The sequence below is a fragment of the Penaeus monodon genome, chromosome 13 (assembly GCF_015228065.2).
Source record: "Penaeus monodon isolate SGIC_2016 chromosome 13, NSTDA_Pmon_1, whole genome shotgun sequence".
NCBI lineage: Eukaryota > Metazoa > Arthropoda > Malacostraca > Decapoda > Penaeidae > Penaeus > Penaeus monodon.
This window is the reverse complement of record NC_051398.1, coordinates 48,402,320-48,414,819: the sequence shown is the minus strand read 5'-3', so window position 1 is coordinate 48,414,819 and position 12,500 is coordinate 48,402,320.

The window sequence follows — 12,500 nt, the reverse complement described above, 5'->3', positions numbered from 1 at the left end:
ATTATCATCATCATTATTATCATTAGCACTATTAAGATAATTATTGATATTAATGATAATACGATAGATTTAAGATAGGAGCGATACAGATAGATAGATCGATAGACAGAGAAAGGGAGAGTAGGCGACAAACAGAGGGAGAAGGAACCCTATGATAAAGCAATAATAATGAAAAGATGATAAATAAATCGCTCAAAGAAATGATAAAGAAAAGATGATAAACAAATCGCTCAAAGAAATAATAAAGGAAGAGACATGAATTGCGAAAAAAATGATAAAGAAAGGAAGAGAGAGAAAATTGCAAAAAAAGGAAAACCAATCAACATATTTGCAATTACGGGAAGAGCAACGCGCGAAAACATGAAACTACCGAAACATTTTATACAAATAGTTATGATCATCTTTGTGGTCAATAAAACACTTATTTTCGTTTTATTCACTATTATGATTTTGATTGCTATTAGTTATCATCACAGACATTGCTTTCATGATGTGCGATGATTGCGTTTATTACAGCTATATTTATATCTATATCTATATCTATATCTAAATCTATATTTATAACTATATCTACATCTACATCTACATCTATATCTATCTTATCTATATCTATATCTATCTTATCTATATATCTATATCTATATCTATATGCCTCTATATCTATCTTATCTATATCTATATCTATAGCTATATCTATATCTATATCTATATCTATATCGATTATTGTAGTTATTATTCTTAAATGGCTTAGTCCTTGCTTTTCTCTTTTTCTACACACTATCTTTGTCTTTTTACTTTTTAATTTTCTTTTATCTTCTCAATTATCCTTCATCATCACACTTTCTCTCCTCACTAAGATCATTCGATTGTTTGTTTGCGTTTTCGTAATTTGTGTTTGGCTGATGTGCGGCTCTCAGTGACTATTGAATTAGGCAAATCTAAATTCACTTTTCTTTTTTTTTCTCTCTCTCTCTTTTTATGGCTCTGTATTTCAGTATTTCTGTGGTGTGTGTTTCTTGTCTCAGTATTAAAGTCTATGTATTTAAGTTCAATTCTTTTCATGTACTTTCATATTTTCAATATCGCTTCATAACATGGGCATCGTTGTATTCAGTATACTATATATATCTACAGTAAATACTTTCTCCTTTGGTTAAGTGTTTCGTTATTTCAGTCATGTAGTTTTTTTGTTTTTGCTCAACATCAAATTCTATATGAAAGTATTTTTCTGTGGATTATTACTTCTGGAATTAAATAGCATTGTGTACTCAAGTCTTGTTCAGTATCTTTCCGGCCTTTACATTTTTTTTTCTTTTTTTTTGCTATGTGTGTATTTTTGCATTCAGAGTAATGAAGTTAACATTTCTATATTCAGCTTCTGTGACAAGGAAGAGAGAGAGAGAGGAGAGAGAGAGAGAGAGAGAGGAGAGAGAGAGAGAGAGAGAGAGAGAGAGAGAGAGAGGAGAGAGAGGAGAGAGAGATGAGAGAGAGAGAGAGAGAGAGATAGAGAGAGAGAGAGAGAGAGAGAGAGAGAGAGAGAGAGAGATAGGAGAGGAGAGAGAGAGAGAGATAGGAGAGAGAGAGAGAGAGAGAGAGAGAGAGAGAGAGAGAGAGAGAGAGAGAGAGAGAGAGAGAGAGAGAGAGAGAGGAATTATGAGTAAAGAAGACGAGAAAGAGAAATAGAAGAGATGAAATGACATTGATAAAGGAGAAGAGAGAGATCTGAAGCCATAGATAGATGAGAGCTAGTAGAGAGATCGATAGAGATTAGAGAGCAGACGAGAGAGAAACTTCATTAACAAGGAAGACGACGCTTATACATGAGTGAAATAGTAAGGTGAACTCATTCGACATTTCACTGCACGTTATACATCCTCTGTCTCGGATTTCCTGAACATCATACTTCCAGCATATGTCATACTCCTAGTATGCAAATTTCCATCATGCCTGACTTCTAGAACACCTGATTTTTACCGTTTTCAACTTCCATTATTTCACCAAAAGGAGATATCCACCTGCACCACATCATACCATAATAGAGCTTCACTAAATAACGTATCTGATATATCAAACTTTCACCGAGTCATGTTCCAACCACAACAGACTTCAAGCATATCAAATTTTCAACATGTTATACCTCCCATATTTAAGATTTCCCTTACGTTAGATTTTAGATATACTAGATGCAGGATTTTCAACATATCAGATCTCCAGTATGTAAAATTTCCCACGCATCAATATTTGAATATACAAGTTTGTTAACATATCAGACCAGGCATGTAGAATATTCAACGTAGCATATTTCCATCATATTAGATCTCAAACTTTACAGACGTAGGATTCTCGACATATCAGATCTCCAATATATAAAAAAAAAAAATTCCACACATCTTTAAATATGCAACAATTCCTAACACAATAGACTTCACATATGTAGGATTTTCAGTATACTGGATTTCCATCGTGTCACACTTCCAATATACAAGATTTCCTAAATATCGGAATATAAATAAAGACTTCATACACATAGGATCCTCACCATATTAGATTTCCATCACGTTAGATCTCCAGCGTATTTGATTTCACCTAACATAACACACATCAGGTATGCCAGATTTTCAACGTATCATTTTAACTATTAAAAAAAAAAAAAAAAGTTCTCCCGCACACCCAGACTCCAAATATACATATCACACCTCAGGCATGTAGGATTCTCAGCAAACCAGATTTCCATCATGTTAAACTCCCAACATGTAATGATTTGAATCCTGTCATACCGCAATCCTTCCCTCACGCTGATAATGCAATCAAAGTGGCATTCGTGGTTCATATTGGCTACAGACCCGTCGATAAGTTTAACTGTTTCACTGGTGTTTCTGCGGATTATTGTGGATGTTGTATGTGTATTAACTGTATGTTTGTTTGTATATGTTCGTTGTATGTTTGTATTGCTTGTATTGTATGTTTGTACTGACTGTATGTATGCTTTTTGTTATCTATGTGCATGTCTGTATTGACTGCATATGTATGTGTGTGAATTGGTTGTGATTTTCTGCCTATGTGTAAACTGAGTTGGTGACGGCGTGTGTTATGGATGATGTGTGTTTTTTTTTAAACTGAGTGTGATTCTCTGCGTTTGTTAGAATATCTATATCTATCTTATCTACATCCATATCTATATCTATCTTATCTATATCAATATCTATCTTATCTATATATATATATATCTATCGATATAGGGTGGGTGGTTTTGTGGGCAATTAAGTATAATGTATGTGCGTTGTTTGTGATTTTCTGCGTCTGTTTAAAGTGGGGTAATTACGTGGCTTATTATGAATCCTGTTTGTGCACTCATTGTTTGTGCATTTCATCATATGTATATACAAAGAAGGCGAGTGATTGTGTGATGAGTTTATTCCCACATAACCAGCAAAGTGTACTTAAAAGGTGTTTGAAACGTAGCCATAATATTGTTTCCTTTGTGACTGCAATGGCGTTTCATTTTGCCATCCCTGTTTGTGTGACCAGAGCTTCTGTGGGTTTGGGATAATCACTGGCATAGAGAGAGGCAAAAATGGAAATCCTTTTTCTATATGGATGTTATCTGCATAAGTGTATGCTTTGTGCTGTGATGCATTTTTAGCATTACATTAATTATAATAACGGCGCGGACATTTGCACCAGACACAAACATAATTCGCAATTAACATTTTTATCAAATGGGTACACACACGATCATTTTTTTTTTAACTCATGATGTATAGAATTGCCTACTATACTATTTAACAAATCGGGTACACACACTCACATAAACACACGCAAACACACACACACACACACATACGCACGCACACACACACATATACATACACACACACACACACACGTGCACACACACACACACACACACACACACACACACACACACACACACACACACACACACACACACACACACACAAACACACACACATACACAACCATATATATATAATATATATATTGATGTATATTATATATATATATATATATATATATATAATATATATAACAGATGTGTATATATATTATATATATATATATATATATATTATATATATATATATATATATATATATATATATAGAGAGAGAGAGAGAGAGAGAGAGAGAGAGAGAGAGAGAGAGCAGAAAGCGTTTTCCTTGCTACATATCCAGATCTCAAGCTACACACTTTTATCGGCATACTCTTTCTCACTGCTCACAAATCTCCTCGTAAAGTCAAGAAGCTGCGGATTCCTCTGTCTTTTTTCGCTCAGTCTCCTGTAATGACAGCCTTGGTCGGTCTCTTGGGGCACTGGTCTACTCCCCTCCCCCCTCCCCCTCCCCATCCCCTCTCCTCCCGCCCCTCCACCTTCCCATCATCTAGCTATTTTTCTCATCTACCTCTCCTCTCCCTCTTCCTGTCTTTCACCTTATTCTCATCTACCTTTCCTCTCCCTCTTCCTCTCTTTCCCCTTAGTCTCATCTACCCATTTTTCTCCTTTCTTCCTTTCTACTCTCCATTATTTCCCCCTTCATGTATCCCCTGAGTTAGGCCATTCCTTTTCTCTCCACATATTCTACAAGAATAACAGAAAAAAAAAGAATTGAAGGAGACGGAAGATTACTTAATGGGTGATCTATATTCATGTATGTATATGTATGGATGAGAATAGTATTGATGCACTGGCACGCACGCACGCACGCACGTACACACGGGTTGCAATGACTGGTGTGTGATTTGGTGATGATCACCTCACATGACTGTCACAGCTTTTAATATGACAGGTTGCCTTGGTACCCGCTCAGTCGATCCAATAGATGGGCATTCTTGGGTACGTGGAGAAAGTGTGGGTCCGAGAAGAAACGATTTTTTTTTTGTTTTTTTTTACATTTTCTCTCGCGTGAAAAGTAAGAGTATTTGCGAGTCTTTATTTACACTTTTTGTAATTCCTCCTTCCGTATCCGCAACTCTTCCAGACTCGAAATGAATAATAAGAAGAGAGAGAAAAAAAGAAAAAGAAAGGGGAGCAATGAAACCAATAATAATAAACAAACGAACGGAAAGAAAAATAAGAAAAAAAAAACAAGAAAAATACAAATGAAATTCTTTAGACAAAAGAAGAAAAGGGTTTCTCACCGTATGGAGGTATTACTTCTTGTGTTCCTGTTCCGGTATTCGTTTCCCTCGAGACTATACCTCAAGTTGCACGTTGAAGGGTAATTGCAGCGTGTCATCTCAGTCCTCTTGCTTCCTTCTTTTCTTCAAGACGCACTTTTCTCTCTCTCTCTCTCTCTCCCTCTCTCTCTCTCTGTCCCTCCGCCTTCTCTCTCTCTCTCTCTCTGCCCCCCCCCCCCTTCTCTCTCTGTGTCCCTCCCCCTCTCTCTCTCTTTCTGCCCCCCCCCCCCCCCGCCACCTCTCTCTCTCTCTCTCTGTTTCTTTACTTACTTCCTCTTTATTAAGGTTTTCCTTCCTTCTCTTTCCCTTTGCTTCTTTCATTATGTCATTCCCTTTTCCTGTTTTCTTTCCTCAAGACTCACTCTCTCTCTCTCTCTCTCTTTTCACTTGATTTTTCTTTTCACTTTCCTTTCCCTTCTCATTTACCTTCTTTCTTACGCATTCTGCTGCATTTCTTTCTCTCCTTTTCTCCTTTCATCTTGCATTTCTCTTATCTCCTTTCTTTCATCTCCCTTCTCTTTCATCTTTCCCTCTATTATTCACGTTATTCAATCCTCCAGAGCGTTCTTTAAGCCTTCTTTCTTTCAAGTCGCTTATCCCTCTCTTTCATATTTCCTCTTCCATCTTTCGTTCCTTCATCCCCCCTTTATCTCTTCTCTCTTCCTCCAAAAAGTTCATCTCTCTCTCTCTTTCTCTTTCTTCTCTCTCTCTCTTTCTCCTGCATTTCTCTCTTCTCCCCCCCCCTCTGACGCGAAGAGAGCTATAAGTCATAGCAATATTGTACTCTCTTGATCGATAGAGTGCAATAAGTAATCTTTCGTCTTCCTTTTCCATCTTTATCACCCGATATCCCTTCTCCTCCCTCGCTCCCTCTCGCTTTCATTACTCTCACCTCCTCTCTCTCTCTCTTTCGTCTTCTCCTCCATCTCCTTCTATTGAAATGAAATCCGGTGAAGTGATGTATTAAAGGTTATGAACTGCTTCATTTTAGATCGCGTAGTTTTGTTTATTCTGTTGGTACTTTCATTTCTTTAATAATAATAATAATAATCATAATTACTATTATTATTATCATTATTGTTGTTGTTATTACCATTCTTGTTATCAAGAATAATGATGGTTATCATCATAATTACTATTATTATTACTATTATTATTATTATCATTATTGTTATTATTATTATCATTAATATCATTATCATTATTGTTGTTATTACCATTCTTGTTATCACCATCATTTCCTCTGTGACCATCATCTTCACCCAAAATATCAATCTGATTGTTATAATTGCTGTTATTACTGTCCTCATTACCATCATCAACCAATTACCGTACGGGACTAATCACAATGTTCATTACCCCCAAGATCGTATTATCATCAAGATCCAAGGTATTCAAGACGTTGCCTTCTATTTCCCATATAATAATAATAATAACAATAACAATAATAATAATATAATAATAATGATAATAATAATGATAATAATGATAATAATAATAATAATAATGATGATGATGATGATGATGATGATAACAATAATAATAAGGATAATAATAACGACAATAAAGGGACGTTGAAACGGCAGACTATACAGCATACACACTGAAATGCACTAAGGTAGACATACACGCTGACATACACAGACATACAGGGAGGCCAACAGACAGACACAAACCAATAGACACCAATAGACAGAAACCAACAACACAAATAAACAGTTAACAGACAAAAAAAACAGATATACACACAGACAAAAATTAAGCTCACAGGGAGACACAAATACACAAAAAACAACAAAAAACAACAACAAGCACAGAAAAAAATGCTTCCACTGCGTTCATTCGGAGGAGAAACACTCGTTCAATGATCTTGTTTTCTTTGCTCTTTGTTCGGAGCATTTTGGTTTTCATGAGGATATGGATCTTTGGGTTGAGTTGGGTTGAGTTGGGTTGGGTTGGGTTGCGTTGGGTTGGGTTGGGTTGGGTTGGGTTGGGTTGAGTTGGGTTGGGTTGGGTTGGGTTGGGTTGGGTTGGGTTGGTTGGTTGGGTTGGGTTGGTTGAGTTGGGTTGAGTTGGGTTGAGTTGGGTTGGGTTGGGTTGGTTGGGTTGAGTTGGGTTGGGTTGGGTTGGTGCGTTGGGTGAGTGGGTTGGGTTGAGTTGGTTGGTTGGGTTGAGTTGGGTTGGGTTGGTGGGTTGAGTTGGGTTGAGTTGGTTGGGTGGGTTGAGTTGGGTTGGTATTGGGTTGGGTTTGGTTGGGTTGGGTTGGAGTTGAGTTGGGTTGGGTTGGGTTGAGTTGGTTGGGTTGGGTTGAGTTGGGTTGGGTTGGGTTGGGTTGAGTTGGGTTGGGTTGAGTTGGGTTGAGTTGGGTTGGGTTGAGTTGAGTTGGGTTGGGTTGGGTTGGGTGGTTGGGTGAGTGGGTTGGTTGGTTGAGTTGGGTTGAGGTTGGGGTTGGGTTGGGTTGAGTTGGGTTGGGTTGGGTGTGGTTGGGTTGGGTTGGTTGGGTAGTGGGTGTGGGTTGTGTTGGGTTGGGTTGTGTTGAGTTGGGGTGGGGTTGAGTTGGGTTGAGTTGGGTTGGGTTGGGTTGGGTTGAGTGTGGTGGGTTGAGTTGTGAGTGAGTTGGGTGAGTGGGGGTGAGTGAGGTTGAGTGAGTGAGGTGAGATGAGAGTATGAATGAGGGAGTGGGAGTTGGGTTTAGGTGAGTTGGTTGAAGGTAGGGGTGGAGTGGTGTGGGTTGAGTTGGTGAGTTGGGTGGGTGAGAGTTGGGTGTGAGTGATATGGAGTTGGGTTGAGTGGGTGGAAGTGGGATTGAGTTGAGTAGTGGGGACGGTTGATGGTGGGTTGAAGTTAGGTTTGTATAGATTGAGTTTTGCTTATGGTTGGGATTGGAGTTGTGAGAGTGTTGCGTTGGGTAGTTGGGTTTGCTATGGGTTAAAGTATGCAGTATAGTTGAGTTGTTTAGTTAGTAAGTTAGCAATTAGACGATAGGTAAAGATTGCAATCCGTAATAGATAATCCATAAGAGTTGGCGTTAAGAAGTTATAATGAGTTGTTGAAGTTGGTGCTTGCAGTTGGGTTGGTCTGGGGGCAGTTGAGTGGTCGTTGGGTGGTGGAATGGGATGACGACGAGCGATGAACAGAGGAGTGTGAAATCGACGAGTTATCGAGTTAAAGGTCAGATGAGGAGTTGAATGAGAGATTACGGATAATTGCGGATATTTGTACATAATGGGTTGGGTGAGGAGTGGTGGTTGAGTTGGGTTGGGTTGAGTGGAGGAGAGGTTGGTTAGGTAAGGGAATGGGTAGAGTGGGTGGAAGGGTGGATGTGGGTTGGGTTGGGTTGGTTGGGATTGGGTTGAGTTGGGTTGGTTGGGTGGGTTGGGTAAGTTGGATTGTGAGTTGGGTGGGTTGGTGGTTTGAGGTTGTTGAATTGAGTGGGTTGGTTAGGGTTGGGTTGGGAGGTGAGATTGGATGATTGGTGAGTGGGAGGGTTAGAAGAGGAGGGTTGATAAAAAGAGGGAGAGGAAGAGAAAACACGGAAATGAAAGGAGAGTAAAAACGATAAAGATAAGGAGGAAGGAGAATGACAATGAGATGGATGAGAAGAAGGGGGATGAGAGGAGACAATAAAAACGGAACAAGAAAGAAAAGGTATAAGAAAGAAGGAAAGTGGAAAGAAGAATGCTGATAAAGATGTAAACATTATGCACGACGCTTGAATAGTTAAACGATATCTGTATAATTATAATTTTCATTATCATTTCTGCTAATTAAGAATATCATGAATCATTACCATTACTGTCATTTTACATCTTATTGTTACAATTATCATACTATTATTTTTCATTATAATTACAATTACAAAACACTCAACACAGATAAAGATGCAAATCCATAAACAAATAAATATAAATCACAAAACACACCACGAGCAGAACAACAACAACAACAACAACAAAACGAAAACAAACAAAATAAGAAAGTATAAAAAATATATATATAATATCCACGCACAACAAAGCAATTGGGTCATCCACTGGGACACAGCCCATTTAGGGCTGTTACACACACAGGCGCGAGCACAGCACCAGTTAAGGCCACGTTACACACACCACACGCCCAACGCACACACACACACAACGCACACACACCACCAACGCACACACAACACAAGCACACACACGACACAAACCACACACACACACACACAACACACACACACACACACACACATACATACATACGCAGCACTTACCGGAAAATTAATTTGCGGTAATAATTCTTTTCAGTAACACAAACACATTCTGTTGCGTTAGCGCTGCCAGACTCACTCGCGTCACATGTGAATTCTCTCGCGAATGGGCTCGTGTTGGGGGGGAGAGGGGGGAGAGGGAGAGGGAGGGGGAGAAGGAGAGGGAGAGGGAGGTGGAGAGGGAGAGAGAGAGGGAGGGGGAGAGGGAGAGGGAGAGGGAGGGAAGGGTAGGGGGGAGGAGAAGAGGGAAGGAGTGGAGGAGAGGAGGGAGGAGGAAGGGGGAGATGAGGAGAGGGGGGGGATGGTGGAGGAGGAGGGAGGGAAGAGAGAGAGAGAGAGTAGAGAAAGTGTTGGGAATTTAAGGTAAAAGGGGGAAGGATGGGGGTGAAGGAAGGAAGCAAAGAGGGTAAGGGGAGATAGGGTAGGAGAGAGAAAGGAGGGATGGATGGAACAGGGAGGGAAGAGAGAGGAAGAGGAAAGAATAGTGAGGGAAGAAGACGAGGAAAAGTGGGGTAGGGAAGAGGAAGAGGAGAGGAGAGGAGAAGGGGAAAGAAAAAAAGGAAAATGTTTAAGTTTGGGAACGGATGAAGGAAAGAGAGGGAGAAAAAAAAAAGAGAAGAGGGAGAGAAGGGACAAGAAACAGATAAGCAAAAATGTGCGGAGGGAAAGAGAAACAGAGAGAGAGAGAGAGAGAGAGACAGAGACAGAGACGAGAGAGAGACGAGACAGGAGAGAGAAGACAAGACATAGACACAGACACAGACAGAGAAGAGAAGACAGAGACAGAGCAGAGAGAGAGAGAGAAGAGACAGAGACAGGAAGAGACGAGACGAGAGAGAAGAGATCATTAGCAATTAACGAAAGGAGGAAAAAAACAGCAAGGACGGCATGGACCAGAGACTAACACAAGACAGGCGAACAAGCAAAGACAAGCACAGCCCGGACCGAAGCCACACACAGCACACGAACACAGTTGTTATGGGTCGGAGTCGGGGAGGGGGAGGGAGGAGGGAGAAAAGATTCAGCCAATTATACCCTTGCACACCCACGCCACATTGTGTCCACAACAAGGGATGTGGACGGCAACCCACCCCTAAACACTCTTGTTTGTTGCTGCTGATGTGGCTTGCACGCCCCGGGGGAGGGATCGGGAGGAGGGACGAAAATGATTGCCCTTGCTGCACTGGCTATTTAGGGGACTGTGCAAGCGAAAGGGCGTTGATCTCTTGCGCTGATTTTCAGCCAGGGAGAGGCGGAGAGACGTGACGAGCAACTGATGCTTTTGATTGGTAATTAGGCCGATGACAAGGATTGATGCATGTTCCGTCGAGAGTGGACATCTCCCGTCGACATGAGGGAAATCTATAAGCATTGGTCCGCAATGGCTTTTGGCTGGTGGATTATCTTCTTTTCTCTTCCTTCTTTTAATTTCCCATTTTTCCTCCTACCTGTTTAAATTCTCCTTTGTCTCCCTCTTTTCTCTCTCTCTCTTCTCTCTCTCTCTCTCTCTCTCTCTCTCTCTCTCTCTCTCTCTCTCTCTCTCTCTCTCTCTCTCTCTCTCTCTCTCTCTCTCTCTCTCTCTCTCTCTCTCTCTCTCTCTCTCTCTCTCTCTGTTTATTCACTTTCTCCAGACCACACACCCTTCTTATGTTGATATCAAAAACATGATTAATGTATATTATATAAAGGATGAGAGTTGAAAGAAGATGATTATTAGTGGAGATGTTGTTATCTAAGAAGTAATAAGAGATGATTCTGCAGAGGGGAAGGGGAGAAAGGGGAGGGGAGGGAGGAGAGAGGGGGATGGGAGAGGGACGAGAGTGGGAGGAGAAGGAGAGGTAGAGAGATGAGGGAGAGGGAGAGAGGGGGAGGGAGAAGGAGAGAAAGAGAGGTAGGGGGAGGGAGAGGAGAAGGATGAGGAGTAGGGGAGGGAAAGAGAGATGAGGTAAGGGGAGGGAGAGAAGAAAGAGAGAAAAGAGAGAAGGAGGAAGGGAAGAAGAGAAGAGAAGAGAAAAGAGAGAAGAGGAAGAAGGAGAAAGAAAAAGCGAAAGAGAGAGAGAGAAAGAAAAGTCGAAAGAGAGAGAGAGAGAGAGAGAGAAAAGTCGAAAGAGAGAGAGAGCAAGAGAAAAGCTGAAAGAAAGAGAGAGAGAAAGAAAAGTCGAAAGAGAGAGAGAGAGAGAGAGAGAGAGAACGGAAAATTTTCAACACCGAGCCGCCCTGCCTAATGCGCTATTCCCCGAGGCATTTCATTGTTCACTGTGCAAGGTTGTTCTGTTCATGTTCTTAGTTGTCACCTGTGTTCTTCTCGCTTTCCTTTCCCCGCGGTTCTTCGCGTTTTTCCTCGTCTCTTTTTCCTATCTCTGTTTGTTTGCTTTTTCGTGTGTGTTTGTTTGTTTGTTTGTTTTGATTTGGTTCTCGATTGGTGGTTTGTTTGTTTGGTGTCTTATTCTCTATTTGGGTTATTATTTTTCTTTTGTTATTATTTTCTCTCTTTCTTCTTTTCTTTCTCTTTTTTTTCTCTCTCTTTCTCTCCCTCTTTCTCTTCCTCTTTCTCTTTCTCTTTCTCTCTCTCCCTCTCTCTCAGCTTTCTATCCATATAGCTATTTCCATCTCTCTTTTCCTTATTTTCTTTCTTTCCTTCTCCAATTTCCCCTTCCCTTCCTTAATTCCTGTCTCCTCTCTCCTTTTCAGACAATATATTTGTCTCTTCCTCCCCCCCCCCCCCCATAATTGCAAGTGCTACCCCCGAGATGCTTAATATTCATGACAGTTGCATGGAACACTTGCTCTCTCTCTCTCTCTCTCTCTCTCTCTCTCTCTCTCTCTCTCTCTCTCTCTCTCTCTCTCTCTCTCTCTCTCTCTTTCTCTCTCTCTTCCTTTTCTCTCCTCCTCTCCCTTTAATTCCTCCCTTCCTCCGCCGCCTCTCTCTCACACACTCATTCCTTCTCTCTTTCTCCTCTCCTCTCTTTCTTATTCTTCCTCCCTGCTTCCTCCTTCTCCATCCCTCCCTCCCTTCCTACCTCGCTCTCCTCCCTCCCTTCCCTCCTCCCTG